This window comes from Berghia stephanieae, chromosome 5, assembly GCF_034508935.2.
Source record: "Berghia stephanieae isolate SIO BIC M18660-M18661 chromosome 5, UCSD_Bste_1.3, whole genome shotgun sequence".
Taxonomy (NCBI): domain Eukaryota; kingdom Metazoa; phylum Mollusca; class Gastropoda; order Nudibranchia; family Aeolidiidae; genus Berghia; species Berghia stephanieae.
Genome location: NC_088364.1, coordinates 73,781,653 through 73,796,652, shown reverse-complemented (window position 1 = coordinate 73,796,652; position 15,000 = coordinate 73,781,653). Strand labels below are relative to the sequence as shown.

Here is a 15,000-nt window from a genome sequence, read left to right as displayed (position 1 = left end):
GTTGTGTGAGCTTTGTTCCTATGCTTCCTCTTCTATTATAACATATGTTTGATGATCTTTTCATGTTTTTTTTTAGATCTGAATCGCTGCTGGTGGGCCATTGACGGGTTTGTGCAACATATTAATGTAGGAGAGCCTCTTTGCGTCGGCTCTTGAGGGGTCTCCAATTTCATAGGTAAAAAATATATAATGCATCCCAGTTCTTTCAATGTGCAGTTTGTCCACAAATCGTACTGCTACTCTTTGGGCTCGTGTAAGATCGCTAAGACATTTTACTGAGATTATCTCAAAATCAAAATGTTATAGAAAACAAAATCAGTAAAAATTAAAGAAAATTATTTGTTTCATCTAACCTGATTTAATGAACCTGCGTAGATCTTCGTTGCAAATTATGAAGAAAAAAAACCCCAAAACAATTCGATTATAGCCGACATGAACACTGTCACAGTAAAGGTTGTTCACAATTATCTTATTAAATTTTATTTTATTAAGAACTGAATTCATCTCACTCCAGTTATATTTCGGTAGGCTTAGATAAACTTTACCTTCTAATATTAGATCGTCTTTCCTTTTATAGCCTTCCCTCGAATTAATTTCTAATTAGTGAATACTTTTCGTTCTACATTCTGTCACGTAGCCACTTATTATAAAAGCTGATAGGTCTAACATTTGACACTCACTTTCTCTCCACAATCTATGCCGGACGGCCAGTCGCTCTATTCCTTCTATATACTGGAAGATTTTTATCTTTTGGGACTTTGTAGATATTATATCTACACCATTAAGACGCCGGAGCTTTTAACTTTGATTGTATAATCTTCAAGGATCAAACCCGAGCCCGCTGTCAAAGGACTACACAATAACTTCTTACCAATTGCCTGGAAGTGGAATTTTACGAGTCCAATCCTGTTATCAGAGGAATAGATCATCCAAGCCCATCAACTGCCTGGAAACGTAAACTTACGAACCTGATATATTATCATAAGTTACGTAAAATATTCATATCTCTATTTGTAACTGCCACGATCACTGTTTATCTCTTTTAATTAAATTTCATCATTATTTTTATTTCATTGTAAACAAATCGTTAATTGTTTTTCATTTATAGTAACTAGTAAATTCTGGGGCCTCATTCTACATATATCTTTATGCATAGTCGAGTAGCTCTTTACTCACTTGAGACCATGACAGACACATACATTCTTTATTTACTCACCAAGAGAACAGCATGCGAATAGCAAAAGTTTCATTATAATTTTTAATCTGAATGTTTAGTTTCATAAAACAAGACACAATGGGCTGTCTTTATTTCCTACTGCAGAAAATAAGACAAGACTAAACTTGTCTTTTTGTCATTCTAGACGTCAGACTAGGTATAAAATACGGATGGTTTTTATAGTGTGCACCATAATTCCGTCAGAGAACACTCGGTATTGGTGTGCATCCTAACAAATGACAATTAAATAACAACTGACTTAACTCACTCAACCCTAACACAGACTATATCCGTAGTTTACCCGGGTTACTTTTACCCCATGCTTGTTTATTTAATTTTTCTGAGACAAATGATAGGGATAGATAGTATCAAAGCTAATGTTTTTTTCATTTTTACATGTTAATGGTAGTTGAATAAAAAAAAAATCTATACATTTTTTCCAATTTTGAATGGTAGCATAATTTCTAGGATTGAGTGAGTTAATAAGATGAAAAGAGAGGGGATAGCGATACTCCTCTCAATCGCATAATGGACAGTGCCTCTGTTTCGAGCCGAAATAAGTCCCGGCAACCCTTCCATGACTTCGGACAGAGCTGCATGTACGAGATGGAAGTCGGTTTGGACGAATTCAATCCCTCGCAGGGGCGGGTACATGGACTCCTCGAAACCGGAGGAGAATTTGCCAAGTTTCTTTATTAGCAAGAGGAGAAATGGGGACTTGCCATCTGTCTAACATGTACCCGTCGTGGTCAAGAGCCCAAAAAAGCCGGGAATGTCACTTTGTGCCCCGGACTGCCCAGGACTACCCCGGACTGCCCCAAACTGCCCCGTACTACCCCGGCCTGCCCCCCCGTACTACCCCAGACTGCTCCAAAAATGTTGCTCATTGGTCTGTTTTTCAACTTGATTTCCTGATTACCATCCTCGCTGTCCGTGTGTTCTTTATTTTAGGTTCACAAACTGATAATGGAATATCAAGTTGAGGAACAGAACAATGAGCACATTTTTAACGTGAAATAAAGCTAGAGTTTAGTCTAGTACGGATAGACTGAGCGAAGAGCCAATGTTTACAACATACTTTTGTGCCAATATTAAAAATTATGGTAAATCAATGTGGTTGCCGTAACAATAGCAGGAAAATTAAAGTTACGGGTGCCATAACCCTAGCGAGAACAATGAAAAACAGAACAATAAGCAAGATTTTTGGGAGACCTTCCGAAAGCTCCTTGCGCCAGCATTTCTTTCAATTTGTATTTTCACCGTCGATCTTTTAAAAACAATTTTACCCCGTTTTCCACCGAAAACATTTGTTAGCATTCCATTTGATGTCAACTCGTCGCTTTACAATGTGATAGGCAGTAATAGTAGGGGGAATGAGGCTAAAACCGTGCAAATTCGGGTGAAAGCATGGAAATTTGTATACAGGTTACCAAGACCCATTAAAAACCAATCTGCTATAGAACGACTCTGGCAATTAATGATAACGTTTCGGTTTTAAGGCCTTAAATTTTCCCTATTACAGTTATTATTACACAAGGGGACTAACTGCGTAAATACATATATTTTTTTTCATATACATTGTATTTGGGGAAAGTGGGCTAAAACCGTGCAAATTGGGGTTGAAAGCGTGAAATTTGGCATACAGGTAGCTTAGACCGATATAAATGACACCTGCTATAGAACCACTCTCGCAATTTAATATAACAGTGCGTTTTTAGCACTTTTATTTTTACCTATATAGCATTATTTAATACTTGCAATACTGAAAATAATAATAATAAATAATAATAATAATAATAATAATAATAATAATAATAATAATAATAATAATAATAATAATAATTACTTTAGTCATCAAAAGAAATGGAAATTCGTTTACAGACGTGGCATGCATGAAAATGTATAAACACAAAGTTGCAAACGTATTCCCTTTTTAGTCATATGTAATATTCTTCCACCACTCTCTCTCTCTCTCTCTCTCTCTCTCTCTCTCTCTCTCTCTCTTTTTTTTTTTTTTTTCTTTTTTTTTTTTTTTTTTTTTTCTCTTTCTTTCTTTTAAAGATCCAACTACATTCAATTGAGAATTATGAGAATTTCATATGGAATACACAACTTATGCTACCGTTTTAAAACGCTACATTAACTGGACAATGGTTCACCAGCAAGACACGTAAGAACTTTTTCATACAAAACAAGCCATCAGTACAGAGTAATTTTTGGACAACGACAGATAGAACAGTCATGGGTGCTTTTAGCCGAGCACTCAATTATACCTGAACGAGCAGGCAATTTGTGTGCAGTGCCTTACACAAGGACACAACAGTACAGATAGAACATGCTCCCATTGTCACCATGCTGTCAATAACGGAACGCCAATAGCTTGACACAACACTGCAATGTAACGATTGATGATTATCATGATGATGATGATGATGATGATGATGATGATGATGATGATGATGATGATAATGGTGATGATGCTGATGTTGTTGATGATGATGATAATGGTGACTATAGTCATAGCGTTCTAATACAATTTTAAAGGTATGCCGACTGCTTACTGACATCAAACTGTAGTTGTCCCTCAGAGCCATTCGGTCCATGAAGCCGGAGTTTGTCCCGGTTTCTATAGCGTGAAACGGAAATTAGCAATTGCTTGATACCCTTTTCATAGGACGCTGGTCTATCGCAAAGTGCTTTCCTCCAGATATTACAGACCCAGTTACCCAATTACAGCTGGGTGGACTGGAAGGTCAGGAAAAAATTCGACTGCGCCCGGGATCGATCTCGGTCCCTTTGCGTGTGAAGCGAGTGCTCTACCAACTGAGCTATCTTGATCCATATTTTTGGACAATAAAGATCTTTAATTTTATTATTATTAATTATTATTATTATTATTATTATTATTATTATTATTATTAATTATTATTATTATTATTATTATTATTATATCCCAAATCTCAAGTCTGACTAAAATAGTCTATAAAACACGGAAAATGAGTATTGCAGTATTTTTTTGGAAAGACAAAATAATTAGGGGGAGGGAGGGGGGGGAGCATTGTCTGTGTCAACACGTCAACACCGGTTGTCAACATGTAATCGAGCTGTATTCTGCGAGTCGGTTTCTCTGTTCGTCTTTATTAGAGTAGTGGATTTTACTTGCTAGATCAGATAAACAAAATCTTTTATTATAGAATTCTGCATGATGGAAAAACCCAAAACTAACCAAATGGAATAACAATGACGATTAAACAATTTGGATAGTTCTTGAATGGAAAGTTTAGTGAAAGGAAAACATCCGGTTTGATGCTAAAAATAGTCACCAATGGGAATCCAAGGATGACCTAAATCAACCTTAGATTGTCTTGTTTTGAATGTTTACACGATAGGAATGAACGAATTATTTTGTCGTCCATTTCAAAATTTCCAATCTTAAAAAGATTGTATCTCAACTAATACTGATTTCTCAGAGTGGTTCTATAGAATAAATTACAGGATTTTTCATATTCTACAACATTTGCATTTTTCATGCTTTCAACCCTAATTTGCACAATTCAATGGGTTTTTTTAAATACTTATTTCCCCCTTTACTATAGATCCCTTCGTCCCAAATACTTTGTCAAGAGCTAGATAGTATCTTAAAATCTTTCATATGCTTCAAAAAACCTTCTTATGTCATGTAACGATATCTTGGAACATTAATTTTCCATGTTTTCCTCTTTCCTATTGGTGGAAAATAAAAACAGACCCAATCGATAAATTATTTTTTTAGTGTGCCGAAATTGTTTTCGCAATTCCGCATTAAATTCGCTATTGAATAGACTAATATTCAATATATTATTCAAATATTAATTGTGTCTATTTACAGTGCATATATAGATAGTCATTTTCACAATTGACCATTGACATTGTACGCCTAAATCGAATTCTCCTGGCCGCGTTTGCATACATTATGGCGTCATTGCGTTCTCTATTTGTAAAATTGCCTTGTAAACACTATAACAACTGAAAAGTATATTTATTAACAAAACAAATAATCTATTGGATAAATATAAAAAGTGCTACGCAAGCAAGGATTACTGGAAATGTTTGCTGAACGAATTAGACAAGGTTTAAGTTACAGCAAGAGGGTAATCGGATTCTATTGTGCCGCAGTAATCCAAATCAGTTTTGGAATAAAATTAAAATGAGGGAGAAATTAGTCGTGGGCGATTGTGGGGGGGGGGGGGGGGGGGGAGGAACGTTGCCCATCATGATGAATGGTTGGATGGGATATAAACATAAATGTACTAGAAGATAGTATTAAAAGCTTGAAGAATACAAAAAGTGCGGGGTGGTGAATAATACTTAATGAATTCATAAAGCAGGGTGCCAATGTCCTTCGTCAAGTTTTACTAAAGATATTTAACAAAGTATTTAGCAGTGGTATATATCACCATCAATGGGCAGTCGGTGAAATCATACCGAAACATAAACAGGGGGATATTAACAATCCAGACACCTATCGAGGCATTAATTTGTTAAGTTGTATTGGTAAACTTTTCACTATAATATTAAATCGGATGTTATGTACTTGGGCAGAATTAAATAGTGTCATTTCAGAAAATCAATTTGGGTTTAGAAAACAGAAGGCAACAACCGATTGCATGTTTATTTTACACGGTTTACTAGAATTATTTTCAAACAACTCTAAGCCTTTATATTGTGCTTTTATTGACTTAAACTGAAAGCAAGCGTTTGCATTTGACAATGCTAATAATAGAAGGGCTCTGTGGTATAGTCAAAAAATACTTTGCATCAAACAATCAAACAATCAATTGTTAAACCCACTACAAACACGTGCGATGTCTCCCATGATGAATCTTTTCTTCACATCAACAATAAATGGGGTTCTTCAGGGAGGGTCTCCGTCTCCGTTTCTTTTCTCTATGTTTATAATGACATTAACGAAGCTTTTGAACAACATAACTATATAGGAGTAAACACTCACTCATCGTTGCTCGCTGTCATTTTATTTGCCGACGATAATATGGTATTTATTCAGTGAAACAATAATTGGTTTACAACGAGGACTTAATTGTCTAAGTTAGTACTGTTCCAAATGGGGTTTGCGCGTTAACACAACAAATGAGTTGCTTTTAAAAGAGGTGGAAAGATCGGGATGATGGACAGGTGGTTTCATAGAGACTCATTATTAGAAACTAGGGCAATTCAAATATTTTGGGTTTATGTTCGGTAGTAGTGGAAACTTTACAAAAGGAATACAGAACCTCGAAGACCTAAGTCGTAGAGCATTGTTTAACTTTAAATCTCTGCTCCACTAAAATCAGGAATTATCTTCGTCCACCCAACTGGATCTGTTTAATACTTTAATATTACCAATACTTAATTATCTTGTAAAATATGGGATTATTGTAAAGCGGTAAAAATGGAACAAATACATTTAGGTTTCTTAAAATCCATACTAGGTGTAAGAAAATCTATATCGTCAACTTTCGTATATCATGAAATAAAAGTACTTCCATTAATCAACCAGAGAGGAATAAGAGTAATTAAATACTGGTTTAAAATATTAAAACTACAAGAAAACAATCCAGTCAAGATAACTTATAATAAATTTTCAACATAGGTTAGAGAGCAAAGCTTTTGTACTAACTGGATAACTTTGCTTAGAGGAATGTTGTGTAAATATGGTTTTGGGTATGTTTGGGTTAATCAATACGTTGAAAATGAGAAAATGTTTTTACATACTTTCAGTCAACGCCGTATCGATATTTTTTTACAAAAATGTAAAGAGGAAATAAGATCCACTAACGATAATAGACTCTATAAACAGTTGGACAATAAAAATATGTATGTTACATATTCGCAATTAAAGAAAAAGTAATTCGATTTGCCATTACAAAAACTAGGTTTGGTTCTCATAATTGTATGTATGAAAGGGGGAGATGACAGAGACCAAAAATTGATTTTCCTTCTAGGTTCAGTATAAATTGTAGCACAATTGAAGATGAGAATAATATAATCTGTGAATGTAAACGGCATAATTATTTCAGAGAAACATATCTACCTAAATATTTTACCGTAAAGTCTAATATGTACATGTTTATACAATTTATAAATAACTCCACTGGGACTGAATTGAGAAGATTTCGCATTTTTTGTCGAAAAGTTTTGATCGAATATGAAGAAAGAAGTTAGGCACCTGCTATCACTGGAGAATTCACAAGCATTTAGTCTTAAATTTATTTTTTCTTCTTCAAGTTTAAGTGTTTGTCATTGTGTGATGGTGAGTGTATTTAAGGTGGAGATTAAACCTCAAATTTTACGAAAACTATGTGATAATGTCCACACCACACGAGCGTTTTACATCGATTGTCAGCTCCTGCCCTCAGAGAATCGCCCTATTAATTAGAATTACATAATATAGATGTCTGCAAATCATATGACTTCCCCGTTACATATTACAAGGAAAAATTTAACAGCAATGATTATTGGCTCGTATAGCTGTCTAAGATCATAACCTTTACGATACAATAAGTAATGAATAAATAAGTTCCAGCCCCACTTATAATTGACAATAAAAGCAGGTCAGGTTTATTCTGTTTTAAATAGTTTTAAATAGTAAGTGTTCACATGTTACAATGTCTTACAGTTTTAATGTTTATGATTCAACATTGGGCACTAACAAAGAATAAAACAAAATCACAATATATTTTTTTATTGTGATTCGTATCTGGGAAGCAGATGAGGTCCTTAGTCGAACTGGCCGTCTCTTAGCTCCACGTTGTAGGGGTGCCGTTTGATGAACAGGTATGAGGTTGGCCAGCTCTTCCTATCTGGTATGATCAGTGGCGGTTCTAGCCTATTTATAGTGGTGGGGCAAAGATGTGTCGGTCATATATATATATATATATATATATATATATATATATATATATATATATATATATATATATATATATATAAGACTATCCACTGAGCCGAAGCTCAATGTCAACAGGTGTCAGCCATGTTGTCCGGAAATGTTTCCACTGTGGTTAACATTGCATATTGATAGTATGCGCTTGGCTTAGAAGCTCATAACATTGCCACCCGGAAGTATAACGGACCAAAACACAATGTTTCCATTTATTCACTGTGTGGAATCTTTAATTTTTACCTGATGTGGACTAATCTTAATATTGGAACTTTTAACTTAAGATCTATTAAAAGTAACATTCGAAAGGAACAACTGTGTCAAGATTTAGAAAGTTATAAAATCGATGTGTTGTGTTTACAAGAGACGAAGATCCAAGATGGCGTCGACCAAACAATAAATGGTCACAGACTGCTGTGCTTTGCTTCCAGTTCACCTCACTATGGATGTGGATTTCTCATAAATAAAAACTGCAGGGATTTGACTAGTGACGAATGGAATGTTTCGGACAGAATATGTGTTCTTGAGCTTAAGTGTAAGATCAATTCAAGGAACCAGAATAACGATAACAAAGACGATCACGGTAAGAAGACGTTCACTATCTCAATCGTAAATGTTTACGCACCAACAAGTCAACGCGCAAAACAATACCCAGAGGAAACTGATAAATTTTACAAAGACCTAGACGATACACTGAACAAAATAGGAAACAAATCAATATTAATAATTGCTGGAGATTTTAAAGCCAAAGTAAGAAAACGTCTCGACAGTGACACACTATGTTTAGGATCATACTCAAAAGGAAAACGTAACGATAACGGAGAAAAATTAGTCCAGTTCTGTGAACAGAGAAAACTTTTCATAACAAACAGTGCTTTCAACCACCCATCAAGACACCAGACAACATGGGTAGGACAAAGGAAAGACCAAATCCAAGACAAAATGATAACAATACACAACCAAATAGGCTATATCATATGTCGACACCGCCATAAACACTACTCAACCAACTCGCGATCATACGGTGGTACACTGCTAACATCCGATCACAAACTTGTAAAAATGAATTTCAACATAAATGTGTACAGACAACGAAGACAGAAAGGTAAAACGGCAGTCAAAATAAACACGGCAAAAATAGTAAATGAGCGAGAATGTCGCATTCATTACCAATATGAACTTAACTCAAGTCTATGGAAAATAAAGCAAAACAGTAATCCAAACAATGAATGGAAAGAGACGCAAGCGGCAATGAAATATGCGGGGGAAGAAAGTGCAGGCTCTATTAATACAACTAAGAACAAACCAAATCGAACGCCTAACATCGCTATTAACGATCTATCGCGGCAACAAAAAGAACTTAGGATCAGGATACAAAACACGAAAGACTCGGAAGAAATAATAAACCTGAAAACGGAACGAAACAAAATACTGCATTCAATTCGATCACTTACAATAAAACACAGAAACGAGGAATTAGACAAAAAAGTGGAAGACATAGAAAAGTCCAAAAATAACGCATCGTCTATGTTCAAAGCGACGAAATCTCTGAACCGAAAACCATTCGAGAACCCAAAACTACAGGATAAATTTGGCAAACAGACAACAAATCCCAACGATATCCTTGACATTGTAACTGACCACTTCCAGCAGAAATTTCACAAACAAGTCTCACAAATATCGCCCTTCTCAGGAAACCCTAGAGACCTAAACAACCGCATCACAACAACTGAAGTTAGAAATAGCATAAAGTGCCTAAACAATAACAGATCCCCAGGCGAAGATGAAATTCCCGCTGAATTGCTGAAATGCGGTACCCTCTCCCTGGATCTGAGCATTGCAAACATAATGAACAAAACATTCTCAACACACAAATACTGGGACATAAACAGCGGTGTCCTAATTACAATACAAAAACCAGGAAAAACGAAAGGACCCGTAAACAACCTGCGCCCAATAACATTACTGAATACCATAAGAAAAACACTGTCAACTATTGTCCTCAACAGAATTAGACCGAAAATAGAAAATTATCTATCACATAGCCAAAGCGGGTTTCGCCAAGACCGAAGCACATCGGACGTTGTATGGACACATAAATGGTTGGCAGCAAAGGCACTCAAAGAAAACATATCCATAACAATATCCGGAATCGATATGTCCGCAGCCTTTGATACGATCGACAGAGGAAAACTTTTGGAGATATTAACAGAAATAGTAGACGAAGACGAGCTCCGAATAATCCGATTTCTCCTCAGCAACACAAAGATACAACCAAGGATATACGGGGCCACAAAACAGACGCAGTTCGAAAGTAACATCGGGACCCCCCAAGGAGATAGTCTGAGCCCGATTCTGTTCACAATATACTTAGAACACGCTCTGAAAGAAGTTCGAAAAGTCATTCCAAAACCAACGACTCTTATTGAGAACGCAATCCCTAGAGAAATCGCCTATGCAGATGATGTCGATTTTATTGGATCAACACCAGCAAATATAGACATCATACAAAATACCCTCATGAAATATAACCTCCAAGTCAATGCCAATAAAACCGAGTTTACAACAATATCGAGGAACAAAGAGGAATGGAAAAGAACAAAGAAAGTCGGCTCACTAATTGGAGACACCGAGGATGTACAAAGAAGAAAACAGCTATCAAACGCCGCACTCAGTAAACTCACCAATGTATGGATTAGAGGTGACAAAATAAAGAGAAAAACCAAACTGAAACTGTACCATGCTCTTGTAAAACCGGTACTTCTGTATAACTGCGGCACTTGGGCGTTGACAAAATCCGAAGAAGAACATCTGGATGCCTTCCATCGCAAACAGCTAAGAAGGGTACTGGACATCAAATACCCCAAAAGATCTCAAATGAATCACTCTATAAGATCACAAAAGAAAGACCAATCTCCCTTGCCATTTTACAACAACGATGGCAACTTTTCGGTCACATACTACGCAGGGACAAAAACATACCAGCAAACCAAGCCATGTCGGGATACTTCCAAAAACAAGGGAACCTTTTCAGAGGAAGACCGATCACAACACTCCCCGTGATCCTAAACAAAAACCTCACAACACTTGGACAAAGCATTAGTCTCATAACGGCAGGGGACCTTGAAAATCTGAGAACCCTAGCAGAGGACCGGCAATATTGGAGACACCTCACACAGGAAATACTGGAAACAGCCAAGGCGACCCGATCTTTCGGTCGAGACGCGAAAGGCATCTAAGTCAAGTCAAGTATATATATATATATATATATATATATATATATATATATATATATAATATATATATATATATATATATATATATATATATATATATATATATATATATATATATATATATATATATATATATATATATATATTTGTTCACCTTAAAAAAAATATTTCAACCACAAATAATCACAATCACAATGAAATGACAATACCAGTAGATTTTAATTATTCCAAACGTAATCAAAAATGAATCACGAAAGAGAATACAACACAAAATTAAAGCGAAGAAACATAATGCGACAACACCTTGACAATACAAGTCCATCTCGTTCACTCGAAAAATTAAAGAGATGCTTTAATCCCTCAACGGCGAGATTAATATTTCTGTTACATTACTGGTTTTCAGTAGTACGTAGTAAATGTAAAGTTTTTATCGAGAAGCAACAACAGCGATATGACTCGAGTTTCATTCAGAGCTCAAATTGCATCATTTTTACTGCTCTCTTGGTGGTTAGAATGATTGTGCCGGTGGTGGTAGTGGTTGGAATAGTGGTAGCGGAGGTGGTGGTGGTGGTGGTGGAGGTGGAGGAGGAGGAGGAGGAGGAGGAGGAAGAGGAGACGGTGAGGGAGGATGTAATTATGGTAGTGGTTTTGATGGTGCTGTTGGTTAGAATGATAGTTGTGGAGACGATGACGGAAATTATATGATGATGTTGATATTGTTTTTATTGCTATTGTAGTACTTGTTGTTAATGTTGTTGTTGTTAATGATTATGATGATTATGATGACAACGACGATGTCGTCGACAATGATGATTACCATACGATATTACAAAGTTTATTCAATCTTAGGCTTTCGCCAATAAATCATAAAATTTGATGACAACCTACATGAAAGTGGAAAAAAAGATAAATGGAACCAAACAATAAACTGATACCATAATAACCACACACAAAAAAAAACAAACAAAAAACAATCGTAATACCACCAATACGTACAATAATAATAATAATAATAATAATAATAATAATAATAATAATAATAATAATAATAATAATAATAATAATAATAATAATAATAATAATAATAATAATAATAATAAATAATAATAATAATAATAATAATAATAATAATAATAATAACAAATGATAATAATAACAATAATAATACTACCATCATCATTACTACCACCACCATCATTATTACGTTTCCAATCAGTTTTTCTCGTTTTTTAAAATTTGATACCTATAATAGACGAAAATTCTGGTGATTTTGTTAAAGTGTAGTTAAAATATCTACGATTTTATTAACCCTGGAAACTACGATTTTTATTTTCCTATTTCAAGTAGGCAGGTCTGCTATGACAAGTATCAGTTCCATAGTCAAAAAAAAAAGACAAACAAAAACAAAGTTTATTTAATCTTAGGCTTTCGCCAATAATTGATACAATACAATTAAGACAAAATAATGCTACCAATCTCTCCTCATGCATTCGTTAGACTATAACAATAACGACCGTGTTATCTTTACTCCTTACCCAACCAACCCCTAGCTTCCCGCCTCTTCATCACGAACTATCTTATGTATGTATTAGCTTCAGGACGGGCAAGTACGGAATCTGCCCACCCTTCCTTTAAACGTATCTATTTCCTCTATAACTTAGTTAGAATTCAACTCTCTCTTTTCTCATAAGAGTATTTCTCGTATACTAATTCAATTGTTGAGAAAACCAAAATGGTGGTTGTATTTTATATATTTATTTAGTCGTGACTTTTGAATTAAAGTGTTTTGTTTTATTAGAGGAAATACAATAGAAAATTACATGGTTTTGCAAAATTATTTAGTTTGGCAATAAAAATACAGCGGTAATTACTTTAAGAATTTGAAAAAAAAAAAGAACTAACAAATTAATTTGTTAAAAAAAACCAAATCAAATAAGAAAACAATTTAAATAAATGAGTTTTGAGAAGCACTAAAGAAAACGAGAAAAAAAAAGAAATAATTTAAATGGATAATCAAATATATAAAAAAACACAAGTTAATACTTAATTGATATATTAGTAAATTAATAAATTAAATTCAATACTGGAACCTTCCCAATGTCATTACATCAATGGTACCAGCACAAGTAAGGCAATAAATTAGAAAAAGTACGTTTGCCAAAATCTCTATTTATATTATATGTTCACTGGTTATTAAGGTGGGCTCATTTGAATTAGCCCGACCTAGTACTAGAGAGGCCAGACAGCAAACTCGGAGTTCAGCTTCAGGCGACGTGACGATGGGATGATGATGTGGGCGGAGTGGAGTGGTTGGGGAGGGGGGGGGGGTGATAAAAAAAAAAGAACAGGAGCGTATCCTGGTTTATGTATTACGGGGTGCATGGTGATTCTCAATCTATCAAAAATACACACAAATTGATTTCAGTACGAAGTATCAAGTTTAAGTACTAACTTTTGAAATTATCTAATTTAGATTAGATTATTTCGGACCTGGTAATACAGCATATAACTTGAAAAAACAGGCTGGTATTTGCCCACCCTGCCCATTATTACCAGTCGTCCCTGGGTATGATATAAATATAAACAGGCCGTCAGAATTCTCCGTGTTAATCTCATTGGGCCTGTCTTCGGAGTGGAGCGCCCTCAGACAGGGATATGTTATATATGATAATGACTCGCCACGAATAATTAGAAAAGCACATTCTGCAGACAAGGATAGACGGCAAGAGAGGAAGAGGTAGACCAACAAGAAGCTGGGAACAAGATATATGTGAATGGCTGGGAATGACAGCAACTCAAGCAAGTAGACTGGCGGAAAACCATAATCTGTTTCGCAAGAAAGTTCGGGAAGCAACGTCCTACGCAGGATCAGCTGACCAGATGATGATATATATATATAATGCTAACGCCCAGATAGCTTCACATAAATAATTGATAGGTGGTCTGGCCCCAATAAGCACCGGTCTGCGCTAGATAAATAAACTAGCGAAACCATGGTATTAAAATATGTTCACATAAATGATAACATGCATATCAACCTTACAGGAATAGAGACGCAAAAGTTTGCAGAAAAAGCTGTTGATACAGATTGTAGATTAGAAAGAAAATTAAGAAAGCTAACTCAATATAATCCACTCTTTAATTAGTAATATAGCAATGACTATGAAAAATGTTTTTTTTTCTCTTTCTGAGGAAAATTTTTGTCTAAAACTAAAGCCCTATCTCCACTGAGTAAAAATGTTTTTGAATTTTGAAAATCCATTCATAAATAAACAAATTATGCAGTTTCAAAGGTGTCATTTATTTGGATGACCCGCAAAGAGGGGAAAAAACGCGAAATTATGGGACGCTTTTTCGGCATTTTTTTTTTACCTTTGGTTGTATCTTGCGTAATAACTGTATTAAAAGATTGAAACTTGAAGAGCAAATTAGGATGGTGTTTTGTAAAATACGGGAAAGTACTCGTCATATTCATATGAAATTTTACAACCAAAAAGAAGAAATGTTCACGTATTACCTTGTCAGCGACAAAACCTCCACGCCCGGTAGTTTTAGAAATATTTTACTCCAAAGAGTAAAAATCTATTTTTAACGGTCTTCTGGTAATCGCACGAGTTTTGTCGCTTGAC

At 35.1% G+C, this 15,000-nt stretch overlaps 1 protein-coding gene and 1 long non-coding RNA gene across 2 annotated transcripts in view; one reads left to right on the top strand and one right to left on the bottom strand.

Moving 5' to 3' along the window:
- Nucleotides 1-1,347, bottom strand: part of LOC144973584 (uncharacterized) — a 5,314-nt gene extending 3,967 nt beyond the window's left edge. The window contains exon 1 of the long non-coding RNA XR_013645585.1: nucleotides 1,217-1,347. This is a non-coding gene — a long non-coding RNA (uncharacterized LOC144973584). The remainder of the gene's footprint in view (nucleotides 1-1,216) is intronic.
- The window catches only part of LOC144973588 (zinc metalloproteinase nas-6-like), a 699,617-nt gene that overhangs the window by 213,008 nt on the left and 471,609 nt on the right, over nucleotides 1-15,000 (top strand). The gene's annotated exons all lie outside the window — the stretch shown is intronic.